Source organism: Hippopotamus amphibius, chromosome 9 (genome assembly GCF_030028045.1).
Source record: "Hippopotamus amphibius kiboko isolate mHipAmp2 chromosome 9, mHipAmp2.hap2, whole genome shotgun sequence".
NCBI lineage: Eukaryota > Metazoa > Chordata > Mammalia > Artiodactyla > Hippopotamidae > Hippopotamus > Hippopotamus amphibius.
The window spans coordinates 113762856-113777902 of NC_080194.1; positions in this window are offsets into that span (position 1 = coordinate 113762856).

Here is a 15047-nt window from a genome sequence, read left to right on the forward strand (position 1 = left end):
ACGTGATAGGAAGGGGCATGTCGTCTAGAGGTGTGGCAGACCCACCAAGAACTCATACATGCAAGCTGAGTGATGTTTCAAAGAAAAAACTTTTTTTTTCTGACTATGAAGTCACTCTTGCTTATTATAGGAAACTTGGAAAATACTAGAAAGTGTGAAACCAATAAAATCACCTGTATTTTAGAAATAAACACATCCTATGACCTACAGGAAATAAACACTTTTTAACATTTTGGTGCCCTTTTTTCTGGCATGTGCATATTAATTTACTACCAATTGGGATCATCCTAAATATGACATCTCCAACGGGTGGGATGGGCCAGCAGGAGGGGCTGTGTTCATACGTAGATGTGTTTTCTTGGCCTCCGGGGAGCAGCCACCGGATCTTTACAGGGGCATTTCTGACCCAGCTACTGGGATTTCTGCTCTGAATGATGGTCTTTTTAAAAGGAACACTGGTTTCCTTGAAACCTTGGTAACCACTTTTGGGAATGGTGTTTCACTTCCCAGTGTCTTTTGGGGGGTCAGGAGAGAGAGACCCCTTTGTTCTAATCTAGGGAATTACTAGACAGTGCTGACAGGGGCTAGTCTTGAGTAGATAATGCAGTGAAACAAGATAAATAAGAAAGGCAATAGGGAATGGTGGAAATGTGACAAACTGGAGAGTTTTGCCCTACCTCAGGAGGCAGCCCCTCAAAATATGGGCCCAGTGTTGCCAGAGCTGATTTTTCAAGAAAAGCAGAAATTTGGATTTCATTGTGAAGTCTGGTCTTGGTATATTGGATTTTTAGAAGACACTTTACTTATCAGTACTTTGTAGGACAAACAAAATCTTTGCTGGCTAGGTTCAGCCCCAGGTCTCTCAGTTTGTTGAATTCTGCTCTCATCATGCAGTTTAGTAAGAATTAAGTAAGCATGCAGCCACAGTTGATTGAGGCTTTCACGCAGGGCTTTGTGGAAGGCATGGGGGTGAGATTCAGTGAATGTCATTCATTTAAACAGTCAGTTTTGGTGCACCTTTTCTGTGCTAGCCCCTGATCTGAGCCTCGTTGTTACATATGAACAAGGCTTTACTCTCAAGAGACCAGGGGAAGGAAGTGCCACCCCTGTGCTCTGGAGAACAGATCTGCAGTCAGAAGAGATGAGAAACTGATTAATTGTCAGGACAGTCCAGACAGTTGTCACAAAGCGAGCCTTTGGTCCGCTCTTCAGGATCCAGGATGCTCTCAGATCCAACCACCAAGACCCTAGATTGCTCAAGTTTGAGTGTAGAAGTGTCTAGTATTTTGTGGCCTTTCAGTCCTGCCTGTGACATCCTTGACCTAGTGTCTGTCTTCACCCTCTGTACCACCTTTATTTCCCCAGGGGGCACTATTTCCTCACAAAACACAGCCCAAGGCCCACTCTGTATATCATAGAAGATACAATGCAAAAGAAAGCTTGTGTTTATACTAATGGCAGCCAAAATAAACTTCAAGAAAAAATGTTTTCAGAGACAAAGAAAAACATTTTGTAATGATAAAAGGATACCATTGTGAAGATACAAATATAACATATAAGTACCTAATATTAGAGCCCTGTGAAGCAAAAACTGACAGAATTGAAGAGAGATAGACAGTTCAACAATAATAGTTGATGACTTCAATACCTCACTTTCAATAATGCATACAATAACTAAAGAGAAGATTGAGAGAAATAGAAGACTTGAACAATGCATAACCAACTAGACCTAACAGGCATCTATAGAACACTACCCAACAACAGCCCAATAAACATTCTTTTCAAGTATACTTGGAACATTCTTCTTGATGGAACATATATTAGACCCTGAAACAAACTTCAATACAGTTAAAAAGACTGAAATTACACAAGTGTGTTCTCCACCCATAAAGGGATTAAATTAGAGATCAAGAACAGAAGGAAATTTGGGAAATTCACAAGTATGTGGAAATTAAAGACCACACTTCTAAAAAGATCGATGAGGGACTTCCCTGGTGGCACAGTGGTTAAGAATCAGCCCGCCAATGCAGGGGACATGGGTTTGAGCCCTGGTCCAGGAAGATCCCACATGGCACGGAGCAACTAAGCCCATGCACCACAACTACTGAGCCCATGTGCCACAACTACTGAAGCCCACATGCCTAGAGCCCACGCTTAGCAACAAGGGAAGCCACGGGCACCACAATGAAGAGTAGCCCCCGCTTGCCACAACTAGAGAAAGCCCGTGCACAGCAACAAAGACCCAACACAGCCTAAAAATAAATATAATTAATTTAAAAAGTCAATGAGTCAAAGAAGAAATTACAAAGGAAATTTAAAAGTACTTTGAGATGAATGAAAAATACAACATACCAAAACTTAGGGAAATCATCTAAGTCAGTACTTGGAAAGTTATAGCTGTAAATATCTATATTAAAAAAAGAAAGATCTTAAAGATTTAAGAAAGATATTAAATCAACAACCTAAACTTCTACCTTAAGAAACTAGAGGAAAAAAAGAAACTAGAGAGAATTCCCTGGCGGTCTAATGGTTAGGACTCTGTGCCTTCACTGCTGAGGGCACAGGTTCAACCCCTGGTTGGGGAACTAAGATCCCACAAGCCACATCATTGCAAAAACAAAAACAAAAAAAACCTAGAAAAAGAAGAGCAACCTAGATCCAAGGCAAGCAGAGGAAGAAAATGATAAAGAAAAGAAATAAATGAAGCAAAATAGAAAAACACTAGAGAAGAATCAATGAAACTGAAATTTGATTCTTTGAAAAGTCCACAAAATTGAAAAATCTTTAGATGGATTCACCAAGAAAAAAAAAAAAAGAGGACTCAAATTATAAAACAAGAACAAAAGAAGAGACCACTACCAACAGATGGGAATAAAAGTATTATAAGGGAATGTTATAAACAGTTGTATGCCAACAAGTTTAGGTAGCTTTAGACGAAATGGACAGATTCATAGAAGAACACAAACTACCAAAACTAACTGAAGAAGAAATATAAAATCTAAGTAGATCTATAACACTTAAAGACATTGAATTAGTAATCAAACTTCCCACAAGGAAGAGCGCAGGCCAAATGACATCACTATGAATTCTACCAAACATTTAAAGAAGAATTGATATGAATCCTTCACAAGCTCTTCCAAAAATTAAAAGAGGAGAGAGGAAGATGGTGAAATAGGAAACACCAGGAATCCATCTCCCCCCAACCTAGATAGCAATTGTACTGGCAGAATCTGTCTAATGTAACTATTTTGCAACTCTGGAGTCTGTAGAAGGCTTGCAATTCCAGGGGAAGGCTTGGAGGGTAAATTGCATTTAATTGTGTTGAATTTCAGCTCTTAGTGTGACAACTACTACCCATCCCCCACTATCCAGCCCTTTGGCAGGCAGCAGTGCTCACGTTCCTGGAGCAACTTGCATGCAGCTTGGGAGCGAGGTTGGGCAATAAGGACCCTGTCCTTCAAATATAGGGGCCTGTGTTCTCATCACTGATTGCTGTTTCTGATAATGGAGGTGCACACACAGAGACAGGCAGCCTTTGGTGTGTGTGTGTGTGCATGTGTGCGTGTGCACACCAGCCCCCTCCCTCTGACTGAAGTGACTTCAAGGGATTTCAGTGTCGGGTACCTTTTTTTTTCCCTTTTCCTTTTTTTATTTTCCTCTTTTGGGAGCCAGACATTAAAGACTAGGACATTTGAAATCAATCACATATACAGGGGAAATCATCAGAGAGCCATCATGCATGTCCAGAGAGGATGCAGGCTTAGAAAAGACCTGAAGAGACCTTAAGTTTACACCTCAGTCTGATCCTTAGCACAGAAACATCCTATAGCAATAAAAAAAACAAAAACAAAACCAGCCAATTCTAGGAAAGGAGGAGAATCTGATTTCCAGTTACCACATTATTAGATTCAAATTCAAAGGCCCAATTTTCAACAACAACCACAAATCACCAGGCATATGAAGAAATAGGATAGTATGGCCCATTCATAGTGGAAAAGAAACCAGTAGAAACTGTCCCTGAGAAAAACCAGATGGAAGACCTACTAGACAAAAACTTTAAAACAACTGTCTTAAAAATGCTCAGAAAACTAAAAAAAAGGACATGGAGAAAGTAAAGAAAATGATGTATGAACAAAATGGAAATGTCAATAAAGAGATAAATCTAAAAAGAAACCAAAAAGAAATTCTGGAGCTGAGAAGTACATAACTGAGATTTACAGACACTGTATAAGAATGTAATTTTGTGACATCTATAACAGAGGGGTGAGGATAGAAATAAAGGAGGAGAGTTTTGCACTTTATTAAAGTTAAGCTGGTATAGGTCAGAATGAGTGTTTTAACTTCAGAATTTTAAACATGATCACCATGGTAAGCACAAAGAATGGCTATAGAATGTACACAAAAGGAAATGAGAGGATATTAAAATTACACAAAATCAACTAAACACAGAAGAAGACAGTAATGCGGAAAATGAGGGACCAAAAAATGCTAGAAGATATAAAAAAACAAATAACAAAATGATAGGAACAAGTCCCTCCTTATCAGTAATTACTTTAAGTTTAAATGGATTAAACTCTCTAATCAGAAGACAGAGATTGGCAGAATAGATAGGAAAAATGATCTTACAATATGTGGTCTACAAAAGACTCACTTTGGATTCAAAGACACAACTAGATTAAAATGATTGAAAAAGATATTCCATGCAAATAGTAATTAAAAGAAAGCAGGGATGGCTATACTAATATCAGATGAAATAGACTTTATATCACAAATGGATAAAAGAGACAAGGAAGGATATTATATATTAATAAAAGTTTTAATACAGAAAAATAAGTGAATTATAAACATTTACACACCTAATAACAGATCATCAAAATATATGAAGCAAAATCTGATAGAATTGAAGGAAAAATAGATAATTCTACAATAATAGTTGGATACTTCAATACCCCACTCTCAATAATGGATAAAGAAGCAGACAAAATATAAGTAAGGATGCAGGGGGTTTGAACAACGCAATAATCCAACTAGATCACACACACACAACATTCTGCTCAGAAACAGGATATACATTCTTCTCAAGTGCACATGGCACATTCTCCAGGACAGACCAATGTTATGCCACAAATTAAATCTCAATAGATTTTTTATTAATTATTATTATTTTTTGGCTGTGGTGGGTCTTTGTTGCTGCACACAAGCTTTCTCTAGTTGTGGTGAGCGGGGCCTACTCTGTTGCAGCACTCGGGCTTCTCACTGCAGTGACTTCTCTTGTTGCAAAGCACAGGCTCTAGGTGCGCGGGCTTCAGTAGTTGCAGTGCGTGGGCTCAGTAGTTGTGGCGCACAGGCTTAGTTGCTCCATGGCATGTGGAATCTTCTGGGACCAGGGATTCAACCCATGACCCCTGCATTGGCAGGCGGATTCCTAACCACTGCGCCATCAGGGAAGTCCCTAAGCCTTTGCATTTATGTTCAAAAGGTTTTTGACTCTTGTTCGAAGACGATTCAAAGGGATAAAGGCTGTCTTTTAAATAAATGACGCTGGGGAAAATGGATATCCATATGCAAAATAATGAAATTGCATTCTTACCTTGTACCATATAAAAAGTTAACTCAAAATAATTCAAAGGGAACTTGCTTGAAAACTCTGCGATAAGCTCGCCTGGGCCAGATTCCTTGGAAGGGGCTATTCATCCTCCTTAAAAGCACCACAACGTTACCTGTTGCCATTAGATCCATAACAAGGCCTCCAGAGGATTTAGGTGCACATGATTACCCAGGAGGAAATAATTTACACAGCAAAAGAATTGCAAGACTTTGCTAATACATATTAGCAGAAACCTGGGTATTTGTGTAGAATTACACAAACGGTGTTAGACCAAGTAGAGCAAAGTATAACACTGGGTTGGGTTGAACTCATTGATATGGGTACACTTGCCAGGGACTCTGCATTTACTGTGTTGGTTCATATAGCTGCAGGTGGCTCTAACAGTTTACCTATTAAGTTGACTGAAACGTGACCTTAACAGTGGCCTACCTTCAGTGAAACTGAGCTGCCAGAACTTTCCTGCCATGATGTAGAGTAGGGAATCCAAAGGCTTAGAGAGAGAGGAATTTTGAAGTAGATTTATCAAATGCAATTAAAATATTCACCGCCTAACTACAGTTCACGCGAAGGCCTGGAAGATATTTCCTTCACGAAGGCATTGAAAAATACATTAGTGAGGAAAACACCTGCATTTTTTTTTTTTTTTTTTTGGCTGTGCTGCGTGGCATGTGGGATCTTAGTTCCCCAACCAGGGATGGAACCCACACACCCTTCAGTGGAAGCACAGAGTCTTAACCACTGTACTGCCAGGAAAGTCCCAACACCTGCATTATTGAAAAGCTCCATTTTGCTCTGTGTTTGTGTAAGCCAGGTATTACCGTGGAGGATGCCACCATTGAGATGGGGTCCCTGATTTCAGTGGGGATAATGGGAACCTGAAGGAGCAGAGGCCAAATGACAGGATATTACCACCAGAGACAAGACGGATGCACTTGCTGTCAACAGCAGCAGGATATACCATTCATTGGAATGCCTTGGCCCTCAGCAATCTTTGGCAGTGGCTAATTGGTTACCATGTTCCTAAGAACAAATACATGAGAAGCCTAGTAAAACTTTGCTTGGTCTGTATAATAGGGGGAAAAAATCCTGCTCTGGTAGCCAAAAACCTAACTTGAGTCACCACAGTGGAGAGCCCTGGTTTCTCTCCCAGTTTCCAGACCTAAGTCAGCATAGATCCAGAACCCTTTGATTGAAGGGGAGGTTGGGTGTCCTCGAGAAAGGAACTGTGGCCCATTTACTAGAGCGACTGGAGAAGAAAATACCCAGACCTTTTGAGGATTACTAGATACTGGCTATGTCATTTTTTTTAAGAACTTTTATTGAGATACAGTTAACATACAATAAACTGCATATATTTAGAGTGTACAATTTGGTATCCCAGGTTTCCAATTCATTCCCCCCCCCAACCCTCCCCGCTTTCCCCACTTGGTGTCCATATGCTTGTTCTCTACATCTGTGTCTCTATTTCTGCCTTGCAAACTGGTTGATTTGTACCATTTTTCTATAGTCCACATATATGTGTTAATATACGATATTTGTTTTTCTCTTTCTGACTCATTTCACTCTGTATGACAATCTCTAGGTCCATCCATGTCTCTGCAAGTGTCCCAGTTTCATTGCTTTTTATAGCTGAGTAATATTCCATTGATACTGGCTATGTATTGCTGCTAATTCCTGGGGATCCAAATGCCACTGTGAGTCACCAATCAAAGTGGGGGCTTAAGGTGGGCAGGCAATAGATTGAGTCTTAGCTCAAGCCCAGCTCACAGAGGGCTCAGCTGATCCACAGTCCCACCCTGCAGGTATTTCTAAGTCCCTGAGAGTATAACTGGAATAGACATTGACAGCAACAGGAAGGATCCCCACAATGGCTCCCCAACTGTGGAGTGAGAATATTATGGCCAGAAGGGCTAAGTGGACTTCCCCAGCGGTCCAGTGGTTAAGATTCCAATGCATCGTTTGCGGGTTCGATCCCCGGTGGGGGAACTAAGATCCTACACACCATGAGGTGAAGAGGAAAAAAAAAAAACACACATTATAAAATTAAAAAAAAAAAGAAGAAGAAGAGTTAAGTATGAGGGCCAAGGGCTAATTATGGTATCACTTGAGAGACCACACCCTGAAAGGATGGGGTTCTGTTTTATAAGGTGGAGCATATACTTTTAATCAGAGACCATTACATGGTCCTTTTCGCCTACAGCCGGAATGCATGGGCCTGAGAATCAAGGGGTGGAAATGAATCTTGTTCTTCTCACTGTTATAGTTGATTACCCACTTGTAGAAGTGTTGCTTCTCGTCTTGGCAATTTTGAGTTCTGCTGATTTGGAGGTCTTAGTCCTTAAGGGAGGCATTTTTCCACTAGTGCACACAAAGATGATTCCACTGAATTGGAAGATGAGACTTCCACTGGGCTATTTTGGACTTTTATGCCACTGAACCAATTGGCAGAAAAAGGGGGTTACTCTACTGACTGGAGTAATTGACACTTATGACCAAGGGCAACTGGGTTGCTGATACACAGCAGGGGTGAGAATGGTGTGTCTGAAACCCAAGGGTTCTCTGGGGTACCTCTTACTACTTCCATGCCCAATAATAAAGGTTAATGGAAAGCTACCACAACTGAAAGAAGGCAGGACAGTTGAGGACCCTTAAGGAATGAAGCTTTGCATCACTCCACCAGGTAAAAATCCCAGCTATCTGAGATGCTGGCTGAGTGCTGGGGAAAGATGGCTTGGGTCCTTAAGCAAGGAACCATAGTTATCAATTACAGCCTCATGACCCATTACAGAAATGACAATGGTAGAAGCTTGCTTTATTTTCTCTTCCCTTAATATATTCATGTGTTTATTTGTATAGACTAGCCATTTTTTTTTCTCTCTCCTCATTTTTATTTTTTATACAAGTTGTTGGGGGTTAACTATACAATTAATGTTTAGGTAGTAGAATATTCTGGAGGATCGTGACTGAATTTGGTGAGTAATTCATAAAACCAGCCATTTATACAATGATGGTTCCCTCCCTTTAGGGAACAGGAAAGAACTTCACTTGTATGAAGGATAGCTGTATCTTATAAGGTGGAAACATTGTGGTATGGGTGTTCTAATGTGTAAAAAAAAAAAAAAAAAAAAAACGGTGCATACAAAAGCTGAGTAGCCAAAGAGATGGCTGTTATGACAGTTATCAATTTATTGCCTCTCAGCTTCAGATCCACCCTTCATTGCCCTGGTTGTGCTGGGCACATAATAGATACTCCATTAGTGCCGATGAATAAGTGAATGAATGAGAGAGCGGAATGGATCAGAAGGTTACTGCTGAAGGAACTTCCCTGGCGGTTCAGTGGTTAGGACTCTACACTTCCACTTCAGGGGGCCCAGGTTCAATCCCTGGTCAGGGAACTAAGATCCTGCAAGCTGCATAGCATGGCTAAAAGCAAAAACAAAAACAAACAAAAAAGTACTGCTGGAAATAAGAACTCTAAGTCAGGGGCTTCCCTGGTAGCACAATGGTTAAGAATCTACCTGCCAGGGCTTCCTAGGTGGCGCAGTGGTTGAGAATCCGCCTGCTGATGCAGGGGACATGGGTTTGATCCCTGCTCCAGGAAGATCCCACATGCCGCGGAGCAACTAAGCCCATGCGCCACAACTACTGAGCCTGAGCTTTAGAGCCCGTGAGCCACAACTATTGAGCCCACGTACTGCAACTACTGAAGCCCATGCACCTAGAGCCCTTGCTCCGCCACAAGAGAAGCCACGGCAATGAGGAGCCCGCGCAGCACAACGAAGAGTAGCCCCCACTCACCGCAACTAAAAAGAAAGCCCGCACACAGCAAAAAAGACCCAACACAGCCAATAAAATAAATTAATTAATTAAAAAAAAAAAAGAATTGACCTGCCAATGCAGGGGACATGGGGTCGATCCCTGCTCCGGGAAGATCCGACATGCCGCGGAGCAACTAAGTCTGTGCTCCGCAACTACTGAAGCCCATGAGCCTAGAGCCCATGCTCCACAACAAGAGAAGCCACAGCAATGAGAAGCCCGTGCAACGCAACAAAGAGTAGCCCCCACTCTCCACAACTAGAGAGAGCCCATGCGCAGCAATGAAGACCCAACAAAGCCAATAAATTAAAATTAATTAATTGATTTTAAAAAGGAAGACCTCTGAGTCAGTGTGTGGCATTTTAGGTGTGAGAAACAGGTGGGCACTGGGGAAACAAATACAGGTCTGAGAGGCAGAAGAGCGTGTTCATGGAAAAATGTCTGGGCTTGGCTCAGGGTTGGACAAGGAAGGTTCCTAAATGTGGACTCATCCATCCAACATCAAGAAGAGGCTGGATGGTCAGATTTGGAGGATACTCGGGAGAGGGGTCGTTTCTAAAGGATTTGAATACTGAGCTATGGGAAGGTCTTTCTCCTTGGAACAAGTGAGAAAGTTTCCAGGGAGAAAAGTCTGCTCCAGAGGTTTCAGGAAACTGACTCCATTTTCTCCTTCCGCCATGGTCAGGAGACTGGCAGTGGCGACCGGGTTTCAGTGTGATGATGAGCCAGAGGCATGTCACCCTGACCATTGTGATGGCATCACTGCACTGGCTGTGTGATTTTCTACATCTAAGAAGCACAGAGGTATCTGGGGTAGAGAAGAAGCAAGGTGAAGAGCCCAGAGTGAGACAAGAAATGAAAGTTGGGGGCCTGGTGACATGGACTGGGAGAGGCAGGACAACTTGAGAGGGGCAGGAAACTTGCTACCTTTCTTGTTGAAATCCTGGAATTTTGGACAGGGAGAGGAGAAAATTAGGCAATCGTTTCTCTTGAAGGAGAAACTACTCTAGCATCCTTATGCATTCCTGGTCTCCAAGATCTGAAAAGCAACAGATGGAATGGACAGGGAAGAGGTGCCACAGAGAACTGGGTTCCTGTCCTTGAGGTAGACTTGGAAGCATAGTTCCTATGATCACGTGGGCTGGAGCTCCCAGGAGACAGGAGTGCTGGACCCCACTGTTCTCTGGACTACTGGAAGGTGGGGGAGAGATGAAAACATGATATGTAAATACTGAAAGCCCAGGAAAGTACAAACGGATGGGGACCAGACTAGCAGGAGAGAAAGATGGTTTTTGAAGAATGAAGAGGTTCCTGAAGGAGATGGAAGGAGTGAGCTTGAATTTGTGGGAGAAAAGGAGCTCAACCTTTGAGGATAGAGATAAACACGAGAGACTGGTCAGGGGAGACAAAAGCCAGGTCCTAGAAGCAGAAAGTGAAAATATGTCTGAGGAACAGGTGCCAGAAGGTGGTGGAACTTTTTTTTTTTTTAGTTAAAAAATATATTTATATATTTGGTTATCCTGGGTGTTAGTTGCGGCACACGGGATCTTCATAGCCGCGTGCAGGATCTTTAGTTGAAGCATTCAAACTCTTAGTTGCAGCTTGTGGGATCTAGTTCCCTGACCAGGGATCAAACCTGCAGTGGGAGCAGAGTCTTAGCTGCTGGACCACCAGGGAAATCCTGGTGATGGAACTTCTGAGAGACTTAAAGAAGATAAACAGTGAATCAAGTGGAAAAGGGTGGGCAGAGCATCTGCTAATGTGTCATCTGCTCTCTCCCCTACTTTCCTCCTGAAGGATGCAATTATGACGATCTGTGCCTAGGGGGTCTATTGGGAGGGAAATGAGAAATCCAGAGTCTTTTTTTGGAAAGGAGGTGCAAGATATGCTCAGAAAGGGAGCTTATTCTCCACACTGATTGCAAAGGCATAGCTAAGGTGTGCCTACCTTCTGATGAAGGCTGAAGCAGGTCCTTATACCATATTTGGATAGCATGAGCCACATTGGAAAAACGGTTGCAGGGTTACGCTCTAATTGGTGAAGGAGGACAGCAGACATTGGGGTTCATCCAACCCAATGGCTGCACACTGGTGGCTTGCACACACGTTTGGCACACAAAATATTTCCCGCAAGAAAGAAAATTGGGAGATTTCAATTTTTAAATATCCAAATTTCTGGCTTTTTTTTAACTCAACATCTTTGGCAACACTGGGACACATCCCTGCCTGGCATTAGTTGGTTGGAGCAGGAACCCCTTTTAGATAGGGCACATGCTCTCCAGTTTCACGGTGCCTCTTTGTTTCACCTTCTCTTATTACCCATGCAGGAATTTGAGTTTGGGATCCTTCCTCTAATGCAGCCTCTCCTTTTACAGATTGAAACTGGGGCCCCAGAAGTCCAATCACTTGCCCTAGTCAGTAGAGCTAATAAGAGACAAAGGCAGAGCTAGAGTTCTTGTTTCTGGGACATACACTGTATTCTTTCTGCTACTAGATGCTGCCTCTTCTTGGGAACCGTTCAGGCCTTTGTGAAGGAAAACTGCCGCTGTAGGATATGTGTCGAGGAGATGCAGTTGAGTTGGACTTCGTCATAATGAATGTCTCGCTGCCGCAGGCACTCTCTCGACATGTCTTAAGTGAGAAATATGGCCTTTTTGTTTTGTATCAATGGAGTCTGGTAACACTTGAACCTCAAACTGGAATTACTTCCCAGATACACTTGAATAAAATGCAGTGAACTCTGGGGTACTAAGGGTACTCTCAAGAGCTAAAAACTCCTCACCTAATTTTATAAATGAATTTATGAGTGTTTAGTATATATAATTATGTGGTTTACTCTCATTCTTTTCCCTAACTTTAGGGGAAGCAAATAATTTTTACTTATTTAATTACATATAAATTCCTTTAAAAAAAATAATTTCAGGTAATTCCCTGGTGGTTCAGTGGTTAGGACTCCACACTCTCAGTGCCAAGGGCCCAGGTTCAATCCCTGGTTGGGGAACTAAGATCCCACAAGATGCATGTCAAAAAAAAACAAGAAAAAATTTAATTTAAAATTAAAAAAAAATTTCAAACTTACAGGGAAGTTGAAAGACTACTACAAAGAACTACAGTATAAAGTTTACTCAGATTCACAAACTACTACTATTTTGCCAATTCATTTCATTATTTTCTTTGTGTGTATAAAAAACATATATAACTCAAACTGTTTAATAGTAGGTTGCATATATTATGTTCCTTTGCCCCATAATACTTTAGTGTATAATTACTAAGAATATAGTCTTACACATCTACAGAGTTAGCACATTCAGGGAATTTATCATGGATATACTACTTCATAGTCTATATTCCAAATTCATCAATTTCCCCCACAATGTCTTTCATAGCAATTTTGTTCTGGATTTAGGCCAGATCAAGTATTTCATCGAGTTGCGAGTCACTTTAGCCTCCTTTAATCTGTAACAGTTCCTCAACCTTTCTTTGTTTTTCATGCCATGGACATTTTTGAAAAATAGTCATTTCCACGTTTCTTCTTTTTAGCTGTGTATGCATGTATGTTTCTATCTGTTAACAGCACAGATGCATGGAGTCCTCTTGTATTCAATGATCTATAATCACTTAATATGCTTATTTGTTTCAATGCTGAAACTGTGCCAGATTTGGCCTCTTCAAGATGGCTCCTGTGGCTCTTTGATGCCCTTATAAATGTTTTTAATACTTATTTTTCTGGCACAACAAAATGTTCCAAGCTCATCTGGTACCTTCCTTGCTCCTGTCCAGGCTGAATCAGACCTTTCTTCAAGGATCCCTGGTTTCTTTCTGTGGAATATTTAGAAAACGAGATCTTGGAACTTATATAAATATCAGTCTATCTATCTGTCTGCCTATCAATCAATTTTTTCCCATAAATTTTATACTGATGCTCCCCATTCCAATTCGACAACTTTTGCTCACTTCCCTCATTCCACAATTGCTTCTCCCCACTTCCTCAGTGAGAACCCTGGCTCCCAACCTGTCTGCATATTTATTCATGTCTCAATCCTACAATATACCCAAAACAGTTTCAGAATTACCATGCCCTTACCACTACAGCAAACCGACTTAAGAATTCAAGGTTTGCAGATATTATTTCTTTAGCAGACGGTGCTTGAAAGTTACTTGAATTAGTTCTATTTTTTTTGGTTTCTTTGCCCTTCAGGGTGTTATTTTTACTCATCTAAAATAGTGTTGGTTTCATTTATTTACGTCTGTATTCAGATTTTAGGTACTCTTTCTGTTGATTTAATTTTAATATGCTGACCATTAGCATTATTTGAAAAGTCAAAACTATATGAAAAGGTTCAAACAAGTGTCTCCCTCTCCCCGTTCAGAGCTCTGTTGTTTCCCTCAACAAAAGGGATGTAACCCAACAAACAAGGAATCCTCATTTTTTCCTACCCCTCATGGGTCCCTGATTTTATCAGTTTTTGGTTTACCCTCCCTGTGTTTTTCTTTGCAAGTATTTGCAGATACATTTCTGTTTGCTTATTTCCCCTTCTCCCTTGCACACAAGGAAGCACAGTTTATACTCTTTGCTTTCTTCACTTAACAATATATCTTGGAAATCACTCTAGAGCAAATCACAGTGATATAATTTCTAAACTGCATATAAGACATTTCATTCACTTATCAATTCATTGAATGACTGTGTGCCAGCCACTGAGCTAGACAGGAAGGACAGAGAAATGAGTAAAATACAGTCCCCGACCTTAATGACCTTAGGCTCCAAAGGAAAGGGGAGCCATACAAAAAAAAACAAAACAAAACAAATAAAAAGAAACAACCAAAGGAACCAAAGAACCATCACAGTGCTCTGGGAGTCTGGAGGAGGGAGGCAATAACAAGATGTTCCAAAGGACTGACACCTGAGCTTGAAGAATAAGTTGGTGAAGAAACAGCACGTGTGAAGGCAGAATTGAATAAGGGCAAGGCATGTTGCGGAAATCAGAGTTTAACGGGCTGAAACAGAGTGTGGGAGGAGGATGTGGGTGAGGAGACAGGAGTGCCCATAACGAGGCGGGAGAGGTGGCATGGCACCAGGTGGTGCAGGTGATGCCAGGAAAAAGCTGGAACAGTTATTCAGACATCCAGGAGACATGGTCGTCAAAATACTGCTTGCATTCATTCACTTCACAGTTATTTAACTGACTGCCTGTATTGTGCCAGGTATAGGGAGCTGATACCAGCAGGAAAACTGAAAGGAGCTCACAGAATAAAGTGGGGAAAATTGCTGACCAAGCATACAGGGAGGGGAACCTAACACTCTCAAAGCTAGGAGTGAGGCAGGGTGAAGGAATACTTCTCAAGGAGTGAGGCAGACTTTTAGCTAAGTGTGTGCGTGTTCAGGGGGGAGTTAAGAGCTGGAAGAGTTCCAATGCTAACACCTGGAGCCAAGAGAGATTGAGATGTTTAAAGTTTCGCCGGGATTATGACCACAGACCCATAACTCCTCCATTCCGTTCTCCACCTTGCAAATAAAGAGTAATCCTTTAAAAACGCAAATCTGTTCTCTTCACTTTCTGTAAATGGGTCCCACTGCTTTGAGGAGGATGTGCACGTCTTTTTTTTTTTTTTTAATATTTATT